This window comes from Podarcis muralis, chromosome 4 (assembly GCF_964188315.1).
Source record: "Podarcis muralis chromosome 4, rPodMur119.hap1.1, whole genome shotgun sequence".
Taxonomy (NCBI): domain Eukaryota; kingdom Metazoa; phylum Chordata; class Lepidosauria; order Squamata; family Lacertidae; genus Podarcis; species Podarcis muralis.
This window is the reverse complement of record NC_135658.1, coordinates 30122021-30137921: the sequence shown is the minus strand read 5'-3', so window position 1 is coordinate 30137921 and position 15901 is coordinate 30122021.

The window sequence follows — 15901 nt, the reverse complement described above, 5'->3', positions numbered from 1 at the left end:
ACATAATTTTTGATCAGTACAGGCACATTTCTAGCCCCCTCGACCAGGATGCCATGCTCTGAGGAAGGTTTTTGTGGGTTCTTCCTCAGAGTGAGGAGGGGAGAAAGCACCAGTGCTGCTGCTGCTAATTTTCGTGGCAAAACTATGGGGCGGGGGAATAATTTGGGGGAGGGAGATTAGGTCAAACGGGCAGCAGGGGGAAGACAAGAGGAAGAGGCTGTGTTGCAGGGGCTCTCCTGTTAATTAGAGCTTAATTGGACTAAAGTACAGGCATGTGCTAGAATAGATGAGATCGCAAACTGCGGAACAAACCAACTGCAAGGACTTTAAGGTTTGAACTTGAGATAAGACTTCATTCCGTGCAAAAGGCGGGGGGGGGAGGGAGCCTACAGTTTCTTTATTTAAAGTTTTCTTCTCTACGTTTATGATTTGGCAACCCTCCTCTGAATATTAGTTCAAATTACATTTGTGCAAGCGAGCATGGAAGAAATTGGATTATAAATATGGTATATAACATCAAACGGAACTGTGTGTGTAAAAAAAGGGAAAAGGGAGGGAAGCTCTATTTTGCAAAAGGTTTACGATGGAAACTTTGAGCTGACTCTTCCCCGACCTTTATTATTTATGAAGTGAACTGAACAATGCTAAGAGAACTTGGAATTTAACTTAATTGGAAGTATAATTGCTCATGTAACTTCAGTTGGAAGGAAGAATGAAAGGAGTCTGTGAACTGACAAGGAACAGATAATGTTCTTTATGGAGTCATCTGCAGTTCGACAGACTGTTCTTCTTCCCATGCTGAGAGGAAAAATGGTGACAACAAGTTATTTACTAGGACAGAGTGACTTTTGCAGCTGTTGTTAAAGTTGCAAAACAATGAAGCACGGGGTGGAGTGATGGAGAAATTTCTGGAACAACAATGGGGTATCATTTTATGTGTCAACTTGAATAGAAGTTCTTAATATTGCAGTTGTTGTATAAGGGATTGTTATTATAACAGGAATGTAATTGAAATTTATAAGATTTTGGAATGCAGAAGTAAAGAAAACCATCAAATTAGCACGCAGGGGGCTACTTTATCTAAATTATATAATTTGGTATTTGAACAATTGACATTAATAATTGTATTATAAATTGGTATGTTATAACAAATTGGTATTGTTATAATGAAGCTATTATCGGACTATAATTGAAAATTAATAAAAAAATATTATTATTTCAAAAAGAGGAAGGGGCTGCGCAATCTTTTGCAGCAGACCTGAGAAGCATGTTAAATGTAATGGTACAACATCTGTGGATTTCAGATGGAGTAATTAGAATTGCTGTCACCTAGAACAAAAGTTTCCATTTCATCAGACTGCAAAAGCAAGGGTATTCCATCAACACTGCTGAGAGACCAGCTCCTTTTGACCTCTTCTTTCATTCTAGTTGATTGTTATAGCAATTCTGTAAATTTAAGAACTAGTGCCTGAATTTGCTTTTTTCCTTTGCCCTCTCCTTCCCCTTTCCCTTTGGTGATATGCCTTTAAGATTGTAACCCTGAGGGCAGGAACTTGCTTGTTCTGAAAGCCAATGGGAGCTTTTTCAGTTGATGAGCAGGGGAAAAAAATAAGGATGAAGATGATTCATAATCTGTATATAATATGTCTGGAGGGTTCCTCTTCTCTCATTTCTTGTGCAGTTTAATAGTGGAAGAGAGGAGTAACAAATGGGAGGGTTGTGTATGATTTGCTTCTAGACAGGCAATTAAACTCTGCAGCTACTGCGACTAACAGCTCCCCACTCGCCTCTACAAATCCTGAAGTAACTTTGGGACTGGCAGCTAAGGGGGAGATGAGACATCAGTCCTTGATCATTAACTTCCCAAAGGCTTAACATTTCACACATTGCTTGTTCAATACACTGCTTGGTGCTGCGTGGCATTTGAAATCTTACATAAAATGGGTGCCAATTTATTGCAAATCCTGGATTGGCAGCACTCTTTAATTTTGTTTTACTTTGAGACATTGTGTTAGAGAATCTAGTAAATACTTCTTTAAGCCTCTTTATTTCAGCTATGGGAACATCACGGCATTAGACAATGAAAGCGGTTAAAGTTTAATAATACTGTCAAGCGCAATAAAATGATTTCTTCATAGAATTCTGTGCTTGCCAGGTGCCTGGATTGGAGCAGGCAGAGAATTCTTTCAGCCATTCGTTTAAATGCATTATGTTCTGCCTGACTAATCATGCTTTGGTTTTTGCACCGTTTTTATTTTATTTTTAATACAGAGGTATTATCAAAAGGAACAGAGAAAAGATGCAGGGATTTCATCATCATAAGTGAAGCAGCTTAGAAAAACCATTAGCATCCTTTTTAGTTATTGGCATATTATTCATTTTGTAGTTAAGCAAGATTCTTTTTGGCTTCCGGTTTACGTCATGCACAAGCCAGACCATTTGCTCAACTACCCCAGTATTATTTACTGTGGCTGCCAGTGGCTCTCTAGCATCTGAAGAAGTATATTGCAACCTAGTTGGAGAATCAACAAAATACTTTTAGCTATATTATTATTATTATTATTATTATTATTATTATTATTATTATTATTATCCTCCCATCTGACTGGGTTGCCCCAACTACTCTGGGCGGCTCCCAATAAAATACTAAAAACACAATGAAACATCAACCATTAAAAACTTTCCTGAACAGGGTTGCCTTCAGATGTCTTCTAAAAGTCTCATAGTTGTTTATCTGTTTTTACATCTGATGGGAGGGCATTCCACAGAGTGGGCGCCACTACCGAGAAGGCCCTCTGCCTGGTTCTCTGGGGTGATGTGGAAAGCTGCTGCTCCCATGAATTAAAGGAGACATTTGCAAAGCTTGAAATGGATCATGGATCATTCAGATGAGCTTGCAAGAGTGGCTAATATACAGAGGCACTTTTATCTAAAGCAAACAGACTATCGCTGACTTACAATGTTAGCAGTTATAAAGGGCATTCACGAGAAACTGTTTACTCAAAGGATTTTTCTATGTTCATTTGTTGATCTTTGTCTGCTAGATAAGAATATTTGCACGAGGCTGTCCACAGGAAAAATGTCCCAGTCCAAAGTGGCACACAGATAAATATCCTTATTACTAATCCCTTCAGAGCACAATCTATTGTATTCATCCAAATGCGGCAGTGAAAAGCAGAGATCCTAGAGATTTTCAGAACCAACTTCAAGAGGAAGCAACACAAGGAGCTGGTGGTTTCAGGTGCTCCCTTGCTGCTAAAACAGGATTCTGCTGTGCCAAAGCTAATCTGTGGGGTCGTGCTGAAAGCATTTCTATTCTCTCCTCTACTCGCCAAAGTAATTCCAATTTAAATTGATTTGTTCCCATTTACTTCAATGAGACCAAATCAGCAGACGAGCCAGGTACCTTGGGCTTAATTGAGATGCCAGTATCTCTTTCCATCAGTTTTCCTCTTGGCACAATGGGAATCGTAATGTTCCCCTGGTTAATTCAGCACTACCCTGTGAAACACAGGTGCAAAAATGCTACAATAAAGCAAGAGAAGTGGCAGAGGCTATTATTCACCGAAGGAGAGGAAGTCTGCTGCCTGTTGGCCTGCATTTTTTGAACAAAACAAAATGTGGAACTAGTTACAGGATCTCCACACACAACGAAAGTCATGGGAGGTTTAGGGCAACCTCCATAAAATCCACACGACATTCAGCATTCATCCTGATTGGCTTGTGGGGGTGTATATATGTCTTCCTGTTAACCATTTCCCTGTCCAACTCTTTTTAAGTGCATTTCCCTAGTGTTGGACTCGGGTCTGGGAGATTAGGATTCAAATCCCTACTTGGCCATGGAGCTTAGTGGGTGACCTTAGGCCAGTCCCTGCCTCTCAGCTAGGGCCGGCCCACCCATGGGGCAGGCTGAAGAAGCCACCTTGGGTGGCAGAGGATTCCGTGGGCACCCCACTTGCCCCTTCACCGCCAAGGTTGGGTGGGTGTGGCAGCAGAACCCGGCAAGTTCTCACAAGATCTCACTGGAGGCTGCCACCGGTGCACAACCTCAGTGGCCAAGCTTTTGGTGGAGAGGCGGTGGGAAGGACAGCACTTTTCCTGTTTGGCTGCAGGCGGCAAAACAGAATATGCTGCCCCTGCTCTCAGGCTAACCTATCTCAAAGGGTTGTGAGTTTTAAATGAGATGGGGGGGGACCATATACACCTTGAGCTCCTTGGCGAAAATAATGGTATATAAACTCTGAATTTCATATATTTCACATTACTTATTGGTGGGTGTTTTTTCTTTTTCTTTCTGGGGTCCTCTTGACAGCAGCTGGCTAAATCTATCTTGAATTCACAAAAAAGGAGGCTCTTGGAGTCTCCCCCTCTGAATCAGGTTGACAGGTGACAAGAGAGAATCTCAGAGGCAGAGGAAGCTGCCAAACAGTGGACAGGTGGCCTACACTACAGCAAAAACCTCCTGCAAAGTTAAGCTTGAAAACAAGGCTTCAGCAACAGGAAAGGTTATGCCAGAAGCAAGTCACACGCAAAATGTTTCACAGGGTGATCTTGTGAGCAGGGTCCTTCAAATGAAATTTCCAGACTGGCTGTTAATGGGGCATTTGCACTGAGAAGTTGGCACGAAACCTTATCTCTCTCTCTTTTTTTTTTAGCGTTCTTCTGATATCTTCACAAAGTGGTTACACAGCAGTGATTGAGGTCACTGGTGCAATTTTTGTCACTTTTCTTATTTTTTTCGCAGCTAGAAAAATAGATGTTATAATTGCACTAGAAAGCATGAGCTAACCACCAAACCTTATGTGAATAAACAGCCTGTCTGGAACCACCCCCGATTCCTGCCACATCCCAGTTACAGGAGTAACTATTAGGACACAACCATTTTCCACCCTGGACTGTCCTAGAATCATTTTGGAGATCAAAATATGTAGAACTTTCTTCTTCTTCTTCTTCTTCTTCTTCTTCCTCCTCCTCCTCCTCCTCCTCCTCCTCCTCTTCTTCTTCTTCTTCTTCTTCTTCTTCTTCTTCTTCTTCTTCGATCACTTGAAGCCAAGTAAGATTTTCTTCCCATGAACAAGGTCTTAACTGTGAGTCTGTAGGTGACTGTGGAGGCCAATTCTGGAACTACACCCAACTTAAGAATGGAAAGCAAAATACTGGTGGATAACAAAAGAGGTTTAAAGATGCTCTCAAGGCAAATCTTAAAAAATGTAGTAGAACTTACTATACCAGAATCAGCCAAGAATGATTTGTGCAAGCTATGTTCATAAGAGCTGCCAGTTGACTGAATTAAGTTTCTCCCCTTAATTTCCCCCTTTAGATGCAATTCACATGGGCAGGTCTCATCCTTGGCTGGGCATCTCTAATATGTATCGTAGATTGCAGCTACAGGAGACTATTAGGGTGCAATTAGTCATCTGGTCACTCCATCATGTGGCCAGATTGTTTTTTCAACTTGCAAGGAGACATGTAGAAAAAGTTACTGCATGTGAACTGAAAATGACAGGAGTCTCTGACACCATTCATTGCAGTAATAATAATGTTGGGAATTGGGGGGGGGGGGGCTCAGTCTGGATGATGCCCTGAGTCCCTTCCAATTCCTAGGATCCTGTATCTGTTGGGGGTAGAATGTATGTCAGTAAGCTTGCCCAAGCAGTCCCTTTGTCTATCAGTGATGGCCAAACTTGGCCCTCCAGCTGTTTTGGGACTACAATTCCCATCATCCCTAGCTAACACAACCAGTGGTCCGGGTTGATGGGAATTGTAGTCCCATAACAGCTGGAGGGCCAAGTTTGGCCATCACTGGTCTAGATAATGGTTTCGGCTGACTAGTTAAACACCACGATTAGCAGAACCAAAGAAGATGCTCTGTGACTTAGAACAAATGGGTGGGCCTTTCCACACACACACCCCTTATAGCTGCTAGGTAGGAGAACAACAGCCCGAGATCATGTGTGTGAACTGAGCTGGAAACAGGAGACACAGACACCTGCTTGCTCTGTGCTGGGTCCAAAGCTGTGACTAATGGAGAAGCAAGATCTTTTGGGATGTCTGTGCTGTGAGCCCCTCTGCCTTATGCTCAGGTTGTATATAAGTGTAAATAAAACCATATACCCAGAAGATGACACAGGCCCCTCTGACTTTCCTTCCAAGTACACCAAACCCCAGATAAGTGCTGGAAGCCATGGAATCTTTTGGCTGCTTGGCAATTGGAGTGATGTGCAACAAAAATTATGCCAAAGTACAGTACATGCAATTACAGAAGACTATTCACAGGCATCGATATAAATGGGATGTTTTCTTAAAGCTACTTGATGCCAAAACAAATAAATCATATTACAGTTAAGCTGGTGCCAAAACAAAGAAGCCATATGGGCATAGCCAGGATTTTTGTGGGGGGGGGGGGCAGGCCTTTTCTGGGGAGGGGGCAGAACCTGAGTTAGCTATGTATTTTTATTGATTTGGGGGGAGCCTCTCCTTGGCTACGCCCATGGATTACAGTTAATCTGTAGTACAGGCAAGATGTTGTTGTTTGCCATGTGAACAATGATAAATCAAATGCTTTATGAATTCTTGAAAAATGAGTCAAAATGAGAGTTGCTTTCCTCCGCAAATTGCTGCCCTTGATATCTTAACTGCACGAGGAAAGTGATTGGGATTTTAGGCACAATACAAAGTCAATTTCTTGATTCTCTGTTCTGTCCCAGATGCTGCAGGGAATAAGTATTTCGTGTTTTATAACCTACACACCTTGACACAAAATCATTTAAGGAACTTGCAATAAACGGCTTTGATGTTCCCTGTATTGCTGTTTTGCATGCATAACCATCTGCTAGACGCTGGTGTAATTTATTTCATAAAGGTAGCTATTGATTCCCCACAATAGTTGCATAAATTCTGGGCATTTGAATTCTTCCTTGAGCCCCAACCTAGGGAATCATAAACTATCTCTTAGCTGTCATTTAAGCATCTAGCAAATGCCTCAAGCCGCAGTTTAAATTGGAAGATTAATCTTCCGTCTTTTATGTGCCTCTGCAAAAGAAAAATAGAACCACTTAGGCATTATTTATGCCTGTCATAAAAAAAGGAAAGAATAAATGACCCGAACTATAGGATAAGAAAATTGACTGCAATTTTAAATAATACACAATTGGGGCATGCTAACATCTTCAAAACACCACCGATAAAAGAAAGTCGCCCGCTGGGACTTCCAAATTTCAACCCAGACATTTTGTGTATACCTTTGAAAATTATTGAAGCAACAGGAGAGGATGCAAACTCTCAGCGTGATGACCACTTACAAATGCTTATTATTATTATTGAGTTTTTAGTTGCTTTATCTTGCACAGGGCAACCCAAAGCGACTTACAACAAACCAACCCATAACAGACCATGCCCTCCATGTTGATACAATAAAACCAAGGGGTGGAAGAAAACACATTAAAAACACCCCACCCAATTCTAAAAGGCCACAGATAGTTAAAGGCCGAAGGAAAATAGAGGAAAGTTTTTGCCTGGCGCCTAAAGATATATAATGATGGCGCCAGGAGAGCCTCCCTGAAGAGAGCATTCCACAAACAGGGAGCCAACATAGAAAAGGTCCACTCTCTTGTTGCCACCCTCTAGACCTCTTGTGGAGACAAGGGCTCAGATGATCACAGGGTTGGTGGAAATGGGGAGAGGCGGACCTTGAGATGCTTTGTGGTGTAGTGGTTAAGAATGGCAGACTTGTAATCTGGGGAACCGGGTTCGTGTCTCCGCTCCTCCACATGCAGCTGCTGGGTGACCTTGGGCTAGTCACACTTCTTTGAAGTCTCTCAGCCCCACTCACCTCACAGAGTGTTTGTTGTGGGGGAGGAAGGGAAAGGAGAATGTTAGCCGCTTTGAGACTCCTGAAGGGGAGTGATAAAGTGGGATATCAAATCCAAACTCTTCTTCTTCTTAACCGGGAGGGCATTGCTTGAATTGGGGGAGCCATTGAGACAGCCTACGCCCAGTGATCATAGTAAGTGCTCCATTTCTGAGTTCAGACAACCGTAAGGGTTATCATGGGCCGATGCTTAATAGCTATAACATCAAATGATTACAACATCAACAGTCACTGGCAACAGTTCAGGACAGATGGGAGCTGAACAAGATGGAAATTAATCCAGATAGTTACCCAGGAATTCTGGCATCTGGGAGAGGTTACACAGCTCGTTCTAAATGGGGTGGTGCTCCCCTTGTAAGATAAGATGCATGACCCGAAGATTGTCTTTGATATCAGAAAGTCCACTCTGTCTGATACAGGAATCAGGTCTGTAGTGTTGTGGCAGCTATCCTTTAGAGCCAGTGTGGTGTAGTGGTTAAGAGCGGTGGGCTCGTAATCTGGGGAACCCGGTTCGCGTCTCTGCTCCTCCACATGCAGCTGCTGGGTGACCTTGGACTAGTCACACTTCTTTGAAGTCTCTCAGCCCCACTCACCTCACAGAGTGTTTGTTGTGGGGGATGAAGGGAAAGGAGAATGTTAGCCACTTTGAGACTCCTTCGGGTAGTGATAAAGTGGGATATCAAATCCAAACTCCTCCTCCTCTTCTTCTTCCTTTAGCATTTCTTCCCATTTCTTATTCACCTATTTTTGGCACCTATTGAATGAAGACCTCCCTCTTCCAACATGTGTTCTAAGTGGGGGTTAATTATCCCAACCTGCATCTATATTGGAGCTATTTTAAACTGTTTTTATACATGGAATTATTTTTAAATGATTGTGTTGTTTTTTATAGATGAAATTGATTTCATTGCTTTATATATTAAACTGTTAACAATTTTTTTAGACTTTTCTTGGGTGTGACAGTAATGTATCAGTTTTATTATTTGACATCAGAGTGTCCTCCTGCAATCCAGGGAGATGATTTTCGCTTCAGCCAAGTCAAAGTGCCTCATGTCGACTCGGGGATTCATTACATTTGTCTACATTCTGTACTTTTGCTTGGGATAACTTGTTCCAGTGTACCTGAAAAACAATAAAAACAATATAAAAAGAACTTTCACTGGCACATCTGCGTTCAACAGGGACACAGTTTATCCCCCAGGCCAGAAAGTGTGCAGCTGCCGCAAAGCCAACTCCAGATGAATTGAATTATGTCTTCTTCGTAGGCAGAACAGTGGCCCAGGCTAACTTTACTTTCAGTTCTCTGATCATTTGTGCCTCTGAGGCTGCTTTCCCCAAGTTTTACAATGCATAGCGCTCAACCGTGACACAGAAGAAAACAGACTGGAATCCTCATCCTGGCATTTCATTTTCCATGTTTAGCTTCTGGGCTCAAATGAGTGCTGAAACTCTGGGATTGACTGAATACAGTGGTACCCCGGGTTAAGTACTTAGTTCGTTCCGGAGGTCCGTTCTTAACCTGAAACTGTTCTTTTTTAAAAAAATAATAATAATAATTTTTATTAACAGGCCAATCACATCACATTATCCAAATCACATTAGTTCCAAATTATACAGCCAAATTTTAAATTTTGTTGGGGGTACCCATACATCAAGCTCCGCACGAGTCCAAAACTCTGAACGAGTCCAAACATCACTTATATTACTGCTTTAATTAGACAGTTCTATCCAGTTCAATCCAGATAGTCCTTTATTACTTTCTTTCTCTTCTTGTTGTTATCGTATATTCCTTTCTTTGCGATCTCTGATAATTTTCACAAGCAGATTGAAAACAGGCATCCTTTGTGTGGGTTTTGTACTCTCCAAAGATCATATCACTCAGGGACAGCCTCTGTTCAATGCTTCAAAATATATATATATATATCTTCGGTCTGTCCTTTACTTTTCTCAGGCTTGCCAAATAAATCAAATGAATCAGGAGGCTCTGTCAGGTCAAGCTTGCGTTCCAACATTCCTTCTCTTTCAAATGATCCTGATTCCCCTCCCCCTGTCCTTCTTTCTCCGGCAAGCCTGTCTTGGCGAGACGCCATTTTTTAACTGCGTCATGAAAATTTTCCTCTTTCTCACCGTTCACCAATCCTCTCTCCTGTTATAATCCATCCCACACAGTTCTTGAATTCCTGCTTGTGATTAGTAAAAACGCAACGATCTTATTTCTATCTGGGGTGAAGGGTTATTAGTATCACATCGTGCAAAGAAAAAAAAGTTTTTTCCTCCACCCCCCTTCATTCCAAACATACAGTCTCCTAGTGGTGATTCATCAGAAGATTTACTTATCCATCCGTCACTCCCAGTCACAGAGATCCATTAATCAGCAGTCTTATCTCTCGAATATTACTTGATATATGTGCTTCAGCTTCATTCCAATCGTATGTTTCCAATTATAATTCTGAGCTGAAGCTAACCAGCACGCGCTAATTGGAATCGGCGTCAGGAAGATCTGACTTCACCGAGGGCTCATGCCAAGTGTTCGGCACCCCCATCTCTCGGTTCAGGGGGTGCATTGTGAACACCGCTGGCAAGGCAGCGCCCCCCGTCTCCTGGGGGGGGGTAGGAAGACTGCATACTTCCCATAGCAGCCCCTTAATTAGCTCGTATGGGTCAGAGAGATGTTATTGTTGGCCATCTTCCAACGCGCCACCTGGTGGCCCCCCAACCTGAAACTGTTCTTAACCTGAAGCACCACTTTAGCTAATGGGGCCTCCTGCTGCTGCCATGCCGCCGCTGCGTGATTTCTGTTCTCATCCTGAAGCAAAGTTCTTAACTCGAGGTACTATTTCTGGGTTAGCGGAGTCTGTAACCTGAAGTGTCTGTAACCTGAAGCATATGTAACCCAAGGCACCACTGTATGTGAATGATAGACCTTCCTTGGCTCTGATACACTTCACTGATGAACTTGTTATAATAGTATGGCCTCAAAAGAGCAACAAGTAAATTGTAAACTGTTATGGGCATCTCCTTGTGCAACTTGTTTCTTTTAGCCCAATTATATTGATAGTCTGACGCAGAGTAGACCCATTGAAATTATATATATATTATATGTGATTATATATATACATATGAGATTAACTTGGGCTCTTAATTTCAACCGGTCTACTCTGGGTAGGACTAGCATTGGCTACAATCTAATTTGTTTAAATAGAATGTGGGAAACTGCATCCATGAATAAGCTGGCTCTTTTGTAATGTCTTCAAGCAGAGAAAAGATGGTTTTATGCTTCTTTTTTCTCTTTAAAAACAAGCTAGGAACAATTTCCCCACTTGTGGAATCACACCACTAAAGATATGTTGCTTTAAAACATGTGTTGATGTTTGTTTTAATTGCTATGTCAGGGTAATTTTCAACTAACGTTTCATTACAAGTTCATTACAAATTCAAGCCATGAGAGTCTGATGTAAGAAAAAAACACCCTCTCAATAGACTTTCATAGAGTTCTTTGGTTCCTTTAGGAATAAGGAATGCATCTCCCTCTTTGCTTTCCAGGTCCAAAAACCACATCACCACCTGACATTTAAACATCATTATATTTGTTAGTCTCCTTTAAGGTGCCACTGAACTTTTCATTGTTTTATTAGAGAAATCCTTTAAAAAATGTTTAGGTACATATTTTAAAAACTGAATTATTTGCACAACAGATCAGAATATGTTGTGGATGTTTTAATTTATTGGATAAATATTCATTTGATCCAAACATTTGCACACACGAGAATACCTAGGAAGGAGCTCAGCTGTGATTCCTAGGAAGCCAGCCATTGAACAAAAACAAACTCCCCTCAAATGGTCCTTTTCGAGGATTCATTCTGCTAAGTACATCAGATGAGATCTACCTGACAAGCTTTGAATGATACTTAGCTGCAGTCGCCATGAGCCATAGGAGGAACTGAATGCACATCTGATCTTTGCGACCCACAGTAAACTCTTTATTGCTTCAATCCATACACTGACCATCCCTCTCACCTATGAGCCGAGCCGGATTAGGATCAAACCATATGAGACGGCAGGAGATCTGTGATTAGATTCTCCATGGGGCATTTTTAGCAGCTTCAGAAGACTAAGGTTCTATGGGAGAGCAGGGTCTTCCTGCTTTAACACTTCCCCCTGAAAAAAGGTGTGGAATAGGGTACCTGTGTATTTCTGCCATAGGCAGATTCTGCAATCAGAAAGGATGGAGGAAATCAGTGAAATGATGTAGGGATGGAGCTAAACCCCCCTCCTTTGTTACCACAGCTGCAACCTGATTCAGTCCCCAATCCCTCAGCTACTTAAAGGTAAAGGTAAAGGACCCCTGACAGTTAAGTCCAGTTGCGAACAACTCTGGGGTTGCGGCGTTCATCTCGCTTTACTGGCCGAGGGAGCTGGCGTTTGTCTGCAGACAGTTTTTCTGGGTCATGTGGCCAGCATGACTAAGCTGTTTCTGGCAAAACCAGAGCAGTGCACGGAAACGCCGTTTACCTTCCCGCTGGAGTGGTACCTATTTATCTACTTGCACTGGCGTGCTTTCAAACTGCTAGGTTGGCAGGAGCTGGGACAGAGCAACGGGAGCTCACCCCGTCGCGGAGATTCGAACCACTAACCTTCCGATCGGCAAGCCCAAGGATGAGTGGTTTACACCACAGCACCACCCGCATCCCTCAGCTACTTTTAACTTCAAATAAACACGGGATATCTGATCCCAGATCTCGTCCTGCCTACTTGCACCCCTAGCTTCTGCAATAAACATGAAAGCATCGCAGATTTCAGTAAAGCTGTTAGATAATTTGGAATAACATTCGGGTGGTGACCTAAATTTGGCTATTGTATAAGTTGCCGACTTCTACTTTTACCTATGACGATTCTCATTTTACATACCGACGAAATAGAAGACGTATCCTGGAAACAGAGGACATATTGCAGCCCTACATCCTGCAACAAAAGGAGCCTTAAGACCTGCAGATTTTAAGATGTGGAAGGCTGGACTAGCACCTGGGTGTGCAGTTTATGTATTCTTAGCAAACAGCTGAATGTGGCACAATATAATTTTTCATGTTCCAACACAGGCTATTGCAGGATTTTGATGCTGTTGAATACAGCAAACTGGGCAAAGTAAATATAGGTCATCAGTCAAGCTTGTATGTAACATTTTCTCAGCTAAATTTGATGACGACCACTTACATTGTCTGAAAATGACAGGTTTGGGAGGACAAAATGTGACTTCAGATTACATCAGACTACATTTCCTAAACTGGGCTAAGAATCTGACTAGTCATGCTCTTCTTAACTTGGAAGCAATGAAAAGACTGCCATCTAGTGACAAAAGGGTATTGAAATGTTAAAAATGCATGCTGCTGTATTCTTTGATTGTTGTGATGTTGTGTTTACTTTATTGTATTTACTACATTTATTATAACTCTGGAGGCCCAGTTTTGGGAGGAAAAGCAAGATAAAATAAACTCTCAAGGCCACTGTCGCCCTGCAGCCAGGTGAGGGCAGTCTGTTTCAGGATGCAGCTTCGAGGTGAAAACAGAACAGGTGTTTCAGAGGTGCAGCTGAATTTAGCTTCTCCAGTAACGAAGAACTGCCAGGTCCCTGGCATTCTAAACCCTGACGCTTATAGGTGATATGGTATGCAATTGGACTGCCAAATCCATGAATGAACAGAACTGCTGTTCCCAGGTGAAAAGAGAAAAGGCTTCTTACAAGATTTCCCCATTCTCGTGTTTGAAACCTTTCATCACACAACGCATCACAAATCTGTGGTCTTCTATCCCTACGGCGCTTATCAACCCTCCATTGCCACTATTGTTCTGAAAGGTTTTCCGTCCCTTTAAGAACTGCACAACAGACAGAAATTTGAAGGGTGGAAATTCAACAGAAACTCATCCAGGATTTCGCCAGGAATTCTAGGATCTGTTCATGCTCAAGCTAAGTTCCGGAGAAAATAGCAGCTAGACTTCAGATCTTGAGAAGATTGTTGTGGCTTTAAGAGTCTCGTGACAGGATAAATGGTGCTGAAATGGTTCCTATAGCCCCTCTTGAAACAGAGTTGCCCATCTTTTCAACCTGGCCCCCTACGACAGCTGTGCAGAGGGGTAGTGTGGGGAGACAGGGGGGACGATGTTGGTTTATGCTCTCTTCACTGTGCAGTGAAGTGCTTGTCATGGGACAATGTTTTGCATTCCACAGTCAGAGTACTGTTGGGTTTCCCACGGGAACGGGAGACTGGATGTGACGTACACTGGTTTCCTGTTTGTCACTTTTCTCTCGGTGCTCCGAGGAGAAGGAGGTTGCTTCTCTGCTCTCGCAGAGGCAAGATGCATGTTTGTAATCTCTCAGCATTGAAGTGTAAATAAAGCAAAATTAAGCATGTGGCACGTACTCCTCATCATTCCGCTGTGTTCAGGACTCTGCAAATACAACAGACATGGCCTCAGGTGCACATTTTTTAGGGGGCACAATCAGGTGCCCCCACGAAGACACAGAGCCCTGGAAGCTGAGGTGTGGTGGCAGGCGGGTTGGTTTAGTGGGCAGGTGGATGGAAGCAGCAGGCAAGGAGCCTGTTAGAGGCGGGCAGCGTTCACCCTCTGCACTGGCTAAAGGCCACAACACTTGCTTTGCTCCAGGCACCAGCAACCCACACTACGTCACTGCAGCTGGGGAGAGAAGGCATAGCACCATGCCATGCTGATTACTTAGCAGGGAAGACCTTTGTTAAAGCAACAGGAGCAAGCCAGGCTGGCTCCTTTCCTTCCCACCATCAGATGCTATCCCTTGCTTGCAAACTACATTTGTGAGAGGGTTTTAATCCACCACTTCCCCCAAAACTACAATTCCCAGAGTTCTGGGGTGTAGCGGCAGCCTTTATCCAATTGCAGATGGAACGAATTCATTTTTGTTTTGCCGCATGGATTTTGTTGCTGTGGTTATTACTGATCATCTCAAGCTCCCATCAGGGTCAGTGTTTCCCAAAGTGAGTGATATTTCCCCCTGGGGGTGGTGCTGGAACAATCCAGGGGCCATGTAGCAGCCTTGTGTGCAATTGGGGGCCACTGAATAAAAATAAGAGGGCAGTGGAAGTGTAAAGAAGAGAAGAAAATGTTGAAAAACTGTTCATACATGTTTCATCTGTTGTGTAATGATGTTTACTGCCAAGTCGAGTACAGTTGCGGGACGGTGACAATGCCCTCCCTTCAATGTGTCCTATTCAGGGTTGGATTTAGGTTTGATGAGGCCTTAAGCTACTGGAGGTAATGGGGCCCTTTATATGTCCAGCTGTCCTTTGTCAACAACAAATTGTCACTGTTTTTTGTGTTGAATATATGCTATATAGTAATTTATTGACCTGATAGGTATCTAAAGCCACTTGCATATGCAGAATGTAGGCACCCTATATATAGAAATGTGCAAACCAGTGATATTTTAGGGAGCAGGCGGGGCCCATTACTTACATACAAAACAGTGTTGCTGTATGTAGGTTTTATTTTATTTGTTTTTTATCTTATATTTTGGAAATGTACATCCAGTTTTTCTCCCTTTAATTTTTTTGGGGGGTCCTAAGAGAGTGGCGCCCTAAGCTGTAGCTTAATTAGCTTATATGTAAATCGGGCACTGGACATCTTTCTTTATTATGTTGTAGGACTTAGGTAGAAATATAGATACATAAAAGAATGCAAATTTGTCACTGCATCTTTCTGTTTGTTCGCTTAAAGAAGGTAGATTTCTAGCGGGGCGCTGAGTAATCCCCCCGCCCTGAAAAGTGGGCGGTAGTAAGCCAAATAAGTTTGGGAACCTCTGATCAGGGTGATGGGAATTAATACAGTATTTGCATCGCGTTTTTCCAACCACAATCATCGGGCTCAAAGTGGCCCACAATAATCCATAACTGCAAAAAACGAAGCAAAACAAAAACCAGGCGTCGCTATCGCTTTTACATCAAACACAATTGCATATACAGTACTGTAAAGCGAACAGCGAACTCAGCAGAACTTTTTGTGT